This window comes from Rattus norvegicus, chromosome 5 (assembly GCF_036323735.1).
Source record: "Rattus norvegicus strain BN/NHsdMcwi chromosome 5, GRCr8, whole genome shotgun sequence".
Classification (NCBI taxonomy): Eukaryota; Metazoa; Chordata; class Mammalia; order Rodentia; family Muridae; genus Rattus; species Rattus norvegicus.
Genome location: NC_086023.1, coordinates 64,183,959 through 64,191,392, shown reverse-complemented (window position 1 = coordinate 64,191,392; position 7,434 = coordinate 64,183,959). Strand labels below are relative to the sequence as shown.

The following is a 7,434-nucleotide window of genomic DNA, read 5'->3' as shown; positions in this document are numbered from 1 at the left end:
CTCTTTCCTTCCTCTCCCACAAACACCTGCTGAGCACCTGTTGCGTCCCATGCACCAGGCCAGATATAGGAATATGACAGGAAGCCTGATCCTTCCCTCAAGGATCCTCTAGTCTGGTAGATGATAAATCAGGAAAAATATATAATTAGCTTTTTCCTGGAGTTCTAGCTACTTAGATGGCTAAGGCAGGAAGATCGGTTGGTCCTAGGAGTGCGAGGCCAACCTGGACAACATATTGATACTTCATTTATAAATACATACATGCATGTGTGTGTACATACATTAGCGTTTGATTGCAATACTGGGTTATGGATAGCACAAAGCTGCAAGTAAAGGAAGGAATACAAGGGACAGAAGTGAGGGGCAGAAAACATTTGCTCAAGAAAAAAAAATGAAGCCTTTCCTAGTCTTCCCTTCTTGGAATGAATTTTATCCCCACTCCAACTTGAATTATAATTCATTCTGGATCTCTGCCGAGAACCCTGGTGACATTGTAGCCGCATTAGTCACCTTGGCCTAGGTTTATCTCCTCCATTCCATTCAGTATAATTCACTTCGCATAAGTACTGTGCTAGGCTGAGCTGTGTGGAAGGCCAACGACAAAGCAAAGCCAATCAATCCCAGAACCAGTTCCTTGGAGGAAACAGGCAGGGAGCTGTGGCACAGAAGACATGATTGAATGGTACAGGGTAGGAGACTGTAGGCATAGATACAGCCCTCAGAGGAGGCACGGGGAAGAGTGGCATTCCAGATGAGATTTGAGCAAGGTTCCTGTAGTCAGTGACTAAATAAACCCTCGTTCAGCTTCCTGGAAGACTGGAGAAGGCAAGAAGCTGGGGAAGGAGTCAGACTGATCGAGGGAGCTTGAGGTAGAGCATCAGGGTTGGTGTATGGGATCCATGATATGACAGAACACGAGGAAACCCCACAAAGACTCGTTCTGGTGGATAATGGGGTTGTTGATCCTGGTAATGTATTGTGTGGGCTGTGGGAGCAACAACTGGGTGACTTACATGCCCGACTCTGTTTTGCATGGATTGTGACTGGGAACACAGCAGGGAGACTAGTGAGGGGCCATCTCAGTTATCCGGGTGGAAGGGGAATGTCCCCAACTATGAAAAGCAGCAGTAGGGACTGACTGTTGTTTCTCTCTGTCTCCTGTATGTAGTACACTGTGCTATTTCCTGCCTGGGTTTCATAAATGTTTGTGAGAAAGAAAGCACATTAAGGAATCACAAGTATGAGCGTATGCTTTGCAGGTGTCTGATTCTTGCCGTTTGACCCCTGTCCCCTAAGTCATCCAAGTTCAAGTCACAGGACGGACAACCCTGCCCAAGCCTGTCATTACCAGGCATTATGTGACTACTTAGAAGAGGCCTCTGTTGCCTCATGTGCCATTTCCATCCGGCTGCAGCTGTCAGTACGGACAGACTTGGTTTCCTTCCTGGAGTCGGCGAGGGCGGCCCCACCCTGTCCTACCAGCTCAATCATCTGGAGCATCACCCACAAGCTGAGAAGATTCCAGAACACGCCAAGCTCCAAGGCATGCAAAGAAGGGGCCCTTCTGGGGAGTTCTAAAGCCAGAGGTCTTCTGGAACCCATTATAGAGCAACTGTCCAGTGAACTCAGGTCCCTCCAGTCAAGGACTTCTAGGAAGGGCTGGCGGGGAAGCATGAACTGCATGGACTGCCCAAGTGTGACCAAGGGTTCTAGGTGAGGTCTGATCTGTGTGTAAGAAAGGATCTTTACTAAATTGTATTTATTTGTGCTCATGCACACTGCCCCCACCCCGTGTGTGTGTGTGTGTGTGTGTGTGTGTGTGTGTGTAAGTTAGAGGACAACTTTCAGGAGTCTCTCCTTCTGCTATGTGGGCTTCCAAAAGTTGAACTCAGGTAGGATTGTCAGCAGGCACCTATACCTGCTGAGGTATCTTGGTGATCAGGTTGGGATCTGTGAGTTAAGATGGCGCTGGCAAGATGGCTCAATGGGGAAAAGGGCTTGGCATGCAAACCTTGTGACCTGAGTGCAGTCTTCAGAGTCAGAGTGGAAGGAGAGATCCGCCTCCTAAAGTTGCCCTTTAACACACACACACACACACACACACACACACACACACACACTCACACACACACGTCAAAAATACACACATACATACACAGTAATAATAATAAATAAAATGAACATTTAAAACGTGAAAACGTGGTTAAGATGATATATTCAGCTCAGAAAAGAAGCTTAGAATTACGAAGTTACTGAGGATGCGATGCTTCCTGAATCCAATCAAAATATGACTTCAACTTAATCAAGATAATGGCCAATTTCTCTGAGCATTTCCTATGTGTGGACCGCGCTGCCCCCACACTGGTTAGCATATTTTCTAAGCACTGTTCACTAGTTAGCAGGTTTGGTCTCCACAACAACCCAGTAGAGCGAGTTCCATCATTGTCCCTATTTACAAGTAAGACCTACCCCACTCCTCACAGTAGACAGGCGGTGGTGGCTGAATTTGAATCCAGGAGGCTCACTACCACATTGGGTTGTTTGTTTGTTTTTCAGACACATCTGAAGAGGGCATCGGATCCCATTACAGATGGTTGTGAGCCACCATGTGGATGCTGGGATTTGAACTCGGGACCTCTGGAAGAACAGTCATTGCTCCTAACCACTGAGCCATCTCTCCAGCCCTCACTACCACATTGTTAAATGCAGCCCTCCGCTACCTCCTAAGTCCAGAGTGCCTTGTGTTCTCATACTGACCACCAGGATCGGATGGTTTGACTTCTTCCTGTAAGTGACCTGGGGTGACCTGTGGAAAAGGTTCACGGCTCTGTTGAACTAGAAAAACCCTATAACATCACAAAAGTATGCCAATGAAGAGGTTCAAACCTTCATGTTTCTTTTGTTTTAAGGATGTCTGTGGAACTACCTAGGCCATCAAGAGAGTGCACATCTGAAAAGCCACCAAGTATCTAAATGATGTCACTTTAAAAATCCACCTTGAGCTATTCCAGAGGCACAATGGTGGGGTTAGTAGGAGCAGTGAGACTGGACCAAAGAGTGGTCCGTGACTGAAAACACAGAGGGGGATGCTGATTCTTGAGTCACTGAACATCTCCGGGTGAGCTAAACATCCACAGTGCATTGTCGAACTTAAGACACAGCATCCAGTTAACCCACCAGTGAGCTCCCCTGCCTCATCAAGATGACCTCAACGAAAACAAACTGTCCCTAACGAGGAGACTGCACTGAAGCAAACCACATCCCAGGGGAAACTGCAGAACAAAAGCTTTTGGCACCAGAACAAATTTAGCATAAAATGAGTGCAAATAAAAAAAAAAAACTGGTTCAAATTGCAGCATCATTTTCTTCTTCTTGGAGTCACTAAGTTACTGAGGGTGAGCCCAGCACCATAGCAATATCTTGGTTTTTTATTCTTGAAACTCTCCTTCCTCAAAAACCCAATCCCATCACGCATGGCAGGCCTCACTATGCTACTAAACATTTAAGAGTTCTGGTTAAAGGTAGGAAATCCCCAAGCTTGTTGCAAGCAAAGTAAGGTTTGTAGCCCTGCATTGGTGGGTGCAGTGTGGGTGTTTGGTAATGACCTACCTATGCCTGTGCTGTTTGGGGTCAGCAATATGATGTTCTGATTTATCCAGAAGTGGTTAGCTGGTAGACCTCTGGGTCTGAGAGTCAGTCAGGCTTACATTCCATGCAGGTCCATGCTACTGTACTTCAGGACAACCTCTCTCCCTCTCTCCCTCTCTCCCTCTCTCCCTCTCTCCCTCTCTCCCTGTCTCTCCCCCCCTCTCTCTCTGTGTCTCTGTCTCCCTCCCTCTCTCCGTCTCTCCCTCTCTCCCTGTCTCTCCCCCTCTCTCTCTGTGTCTCTGTCTCCCTCCCTCTCTCCCTCTCTCCCTCTCTCCCTCTCTCCCTCTCTCCCTCTCTCCCTCTCTCCCTGTCTCTCCCCCCTCTCTCTGTGTCTCTGTCTCCCTCCCTCTCTCCCTCTCTCCCTCTCTCCCTCTCTCCCTCTCTCCCTCTCTCCCTCTCTCCCTCTCTCCCTCTCTCCCTCTCTCCCTCTCTCCCTGTCTCTCCCCCTCTCTCTCTGTGTCTCTGTCTCCCTCCCTCTCTCCCTCTCTCCCTCTCTCCCTCTCTCCCTCTCTCCCTCTCTCCCTCTCTCCCTCTCTCCCTCTCTCCCTCTCTCCCTCTCTCCCTCTCTCCCTGTCTCCCTGTCTCTCCCCCCTCTCTCTGTGTCTCTGTCTCCCTCCCTCTCTCCCTCTCTCCCTGTCTCTCCCCCCTCTCTCTCTCTGTGTCTCTGTCTCCCTCCCTCTCTCCCTCTCTCCCTCTCTCCCTGTCTCTCCCCCCCCTCTCTCTCTGTGTCTCTGTCTCCCTCCCTCTCTTCCCTCTCTCCCTCTCCATTGCTCTCTCGCTTTCACTTTCTAATAGGGTCTCTTTATTTAGCTCAGGCTGGCCTTGAACTCATGATCCTTCTACCTCCCCGGGTGCTGTTATTACACCAAATGACACCTCACATAACAACCCTCTTCCCATGGTCTCACAGGTGGAATAGATGCTCTCTCTGGTCCAGGATTTGATTTTTGTTCCTACTGGCCTAGCTGCCTTCTGAAGTCCTAGAGACAGGGGTAGGACTGCACCCTGCTAATCAAGCCCTAACCTCTGTAATAGTCTGTATGCCAAGTTTCAACACTCTGAGCCTAGTCTACATAGAGAGTTCTAGGCCTGTCTCAAAAAGAAGGAGGGGGAGGAGGGGGAGGGGGAGGAGCTAGGATAAAATAACAGATATGAGCGTTTTAATTACAAAGAAACAAATGAATGGAATGGGATATATGATCAGCAAAGTTTATAAAATTCTGACAGTGTTAAGTAAGATTGTCCTAAGCCACCTGGGGCTCAGAGGGCCCCAGAATCTCCAGACTGTAAAGTGTTAGCAGTTAGCATCAGTGAGTGATTCTGTAAGAATTAGAAATGAGATTGTCCTCTGAGAGTCAAACTAGGGCATCAACACGTAATGGATTAGAGCAGAGATCGGCTAAGTCTCCTTAAAGAAACAGTAGTCCTTAGACTGGAGAAACAGTGAAATCTGAAGGAGGCCAAGTAGCCATGAGAGTGTGAGGTGGTCAGATAAGCCATGCTCAGCAGATCCCATCACAGAGTGGCTGCGTTCTGAGGGTGGTAGCTGAGGAGATTCTGAGCTGAGTACCTTCCCATTATAGAGATGTAAGCCGGATACCTCAAAACATTCTTTCAATAGTCCCCCCTTGTCTTAATCCAAATTTACCAAGCAAACCAATTATAGTTCTAATTCTCAAACTACAGCTTTAGATCCACCTACGGGACATGAATACATGAGCCACTGGATGTGGGCTTCCTTTCCTGATTATTTTTCTGGCTGTGACTTGGCAAGCTGACCACTGATTAGGGGAGGAGCTTCCGTGTGACCTGGCTACTGAGCCCCAGAGCCTAACACAGGGGCATCTGATATCTTCAACAATCCAACTTTTCTTTCCCTTTGGAAACTTGCTCTCCAGGTTACGGACAGCAGCATTGGAAAACTAGACCACTGGGTACTGAGGGATCACATTTCTTAGCCTCCTGGGCAGAAAGCCAGAACCTGGATCCTGTGGGGTCCCAAAGGTGAGACTACTGAAGTGCTGCCCACTGTGAAGCCTTTGGGAAACCATTCTAACCGGCCTTTCCCTGGGGTCATTTGGCCCTTGTCATCACCCACACTATTCTTTGGGGAACAAGACAGGAGTGAACCTTCCCGGTACAGTTCAGGGACTTCCTCCACAGTGAAGCAGGGCCCTCTTCTAGAAATCCCATCATACTTTCCCCCAACATGGGCTGCTATTGCTCCCCTGCACACCCTCTGAGTTCTGAACTTGGTTTCTTTTGTTCATCTATACCTACAAGAACCCTTTCCCCTCCCTCCTCAGCCCTGCCACACTGATCGCCATGGTCAACTTAAGGCTCAGGGTGGGCGGCCAATCAGTCATTCCTGTAATTGTTGTTCCATCTCCAAAGTCCCTCAGCTCCTGTTCACCTGCTGTCCTAGTCTGCGGTGACCAGAGGCACCTTGGGGAGGAAAGGGTTCATTTCAGCTTATAGCCTACAGCCCATCACTGAGGGAAGCCAGAGCAGGCACTCCAGGCAGGATCCCGGAGGCAGGCACTGAAGCAAAGAACATGGAGGTGCTGCTTACTGGCTTGCTCCCCTAGACTCGCTCACTCTGGTGTTTTATACAACCTAAGACCACCCATCTGGGGACAGCAAAACCTACAATGGGATAGGTTCTCTCCCATCAATTAGAAATGAAGAAAATGCCGCCCCCCAAGACTTGCCCAGAGGCTAATCTGATGGAGCCATTTTCTCAGTTAAGGTTCTGTCCTCTCAGATGACTCTAGCTGTGTCAAGCTGAGAAACAAAAAACAAAAACCCACCCTGCACTTGCATTTTCTATTTGTGTTCAAGCACTACCTACTTTGTAAGGAAGTTGGTCCCTAAGAGTTTCAGAAGTAAAAGTCCCTGCTCTGTTTGGAACATTCTTCTTTTATAGGCAAATCTTCCTGGAAAGCCGGATTCATTCAGTCTTTGATTAATTTATTCAGTCATTTAACGGTTATTTCCTGAATGCCTGTAAGTGCCAGGAAATGAGATCCAAAGGCAGAAAAGACTGGCAGAGCCTCTCTCTTCATGGAGTTTGCTGCCTAGGAAGGAAGTCAGACGCCAAAGAATCAATAAACCCCAGCGGTGACAGTATCATGACACAGTGTGTACAGTACTGTGAGCTGACTTTCCTGGGACCATTGGGACAAACCCCGAGGAGTCGGCCCAGAGAGAGGCGGGAGTCTGTGAGACATCGTGAACAGAATGCTCCCAGCGGCCTGTGTCACTGAGCTCACTCAGTGCCCGCTATCCTGGCGTCAGATAAATACTAGGAACAGACTTACCAGTCTCTTTCTTTGGACTGTTTTCTAGTCCAGGCAGGACACTCCACACACACTCAACGTAGAATACAGTTTGCTGTATTCAGCTTTCTTTGTCATAGCCACACCCCTACTGGACATAATTGTTTATTTGTTTCAAGCTAATGTCCTAATTTCATCCTCAAAGAGAATTTGACATCATGGTTTAGGAAGTCTTACTGCTAATACTAATCTGCGTCCTAGGAGACACAAAATCTTTGTCTTTTTTTTTTTTAAGATTTATTTATCTTATGTATGTGGGTACATTGTCCCTGTCTTCAGACACACCAGAAGAGGGCATCAGATCTCATTACAGATGGTTGTGAGCCACCATGTGGTTGCTGGGATTGAACTCAGGACCTCTGGAAGAGCAGTCGGTGCTCTTAACCGCTGAGCCGTCTCTCCAGCCCCAAATCTTTGTCTTTTTAATTGCCATATCCCTGTTACTATG

General features: G+C 48.1%; 1 long non-coding RNA gene across 3 annotated transcripts; it reads left to right on the top strand.

Annotated features, from left to right (window-relative positions):
- The first annotated feature begins 576 nt into the window (after positions 1 to 576).
- Positions 577 to 3,432, top strand: LOC120103148 (uncharacterized). Of its 3 annotated transcripts, none has more exons than XR_005505255.2 (4): positions 577 to 869; positions 1,169 to 1,713; positions 2,557 to 2,787; positions 2,910 to 3,432. It is a non-coding gene; the product is annotated as an uncharacterized LOC120103148 (long non-coding RNA). The 3 variants fall into 3 exon arrangements; XR_005505256.2 differs by having other exon boundaries at positions 1,260 to 1,713; positions 2,910 to 3,430; XR_005505257.2 differs by having other exon boundaries at positions 1,415 to 1,713; positions 2,910 to 3,428.
- Positions 3,433 to 7,434: the final 4,002 nt, after the last annotated feature.